This window comes from Halyomorpha halys, unplaced genomic scaffold, assembly GCF_000696795.3.
Source record: "Halyomorpha halys isolate HHAL.00 unplaced genomic scaffold, Hhal_1.1 Scaffold1792.1, whole genome shotgun sequence".
Classification (NCBI taxonomy): Eukaryota; Metazoa; Arthropoda; class Insecta; order Hemiptera; family Pentatomidae; genus Halyomorpha; species Halyomorpha halys.
In genome coordinates, this window is record NW_027111012.1 from 59434 (window position 1) to 60553 (window position 1120).

Consider the following 1120-nt stretch of genomic DNA (forward strand, 5'->3'; position numbering starts at 1 on the left):
GTTTGCCACTAAAACAAATGTAAAATAATGAAACTTTAAATGAATTATAATTAAAAATATATTTAAAAGAAATATACTAAAGAAATAAAAATGTTGATAATAATTTCGACAGTGGCAAACCCATTTCAAATACGCTCTTTGCAAACGTCAAGTATTGCCGCTGAAGACGTTAATCATGCCACCACAATATCATTCTTAATTATTTTTATATTGTATTATTTTATATTTTTGAGGCCGATCTCCCTCATTCTCAGGAACACGCTTTTCTAGTGTTTTACAAGGTTACTCTCTGATTTGCTGTTTTAGACCAAATGACATTCTGGTAAATTCGTCGTCTCTTTCAAGAGTAAATGCAGTTTTGTGCTGATCCCTGGGGTGCATTTTAATTTGGTAGTATCCCGCCATTAGATCCTATGTGCTAAAAATCTTCGCACCACCTAATCTATCGAAAATATCTTCAAATCTCTGGATAGGGTATTTTTCAGCGACCGTATTCTCATTGAATTTACGATAATCAATTACCACCCGATACTTTTTATCATTTTCGCCCGGAGTATTCTTCTTGTGTACTGCCTTCAATGGACTGTTATTGGGTAAAGTGCCTTCAGGTACGTCACCTTATCCTGCTTCAATATGAGTTCGTTTTTCCTGTAGCTCCTAGTAATTTCCCTTCTTTGAAAAAATATCATCATATTTGTTCAGAATTGCCTCTTTCCAATTCTAATATCCCACTGACCCCCACTATTTTTTATCTTTTCGCCCACCTTTTCAAAATATCGAAACCAATGATTATCTGGTAGTCTCGGGGCATTTTTCCCATTACATGGACTGTTACCGTATCTCCCTTAGCTCCCCAGTTACCCATTCCAAATTTTCTTTATATATATATATAAATAAGTTAAGTATTGGCGAAAGCAAAATGTCAAAAAAGAGAAGAAGGAATAAGATGTAACACGTTTGAACTGCTGTAACATACTGGCTTTATTGGGTTCAGCACATCTTTATATATACACATCATCAGCTGATCTGCTCAGTCAGCTGACATCGAAGTACCAGCTGACTGTAACTCCCCCCGCCAGTTTACGAACAATCCTCGTAAACTTATACTGTAGAATATAAC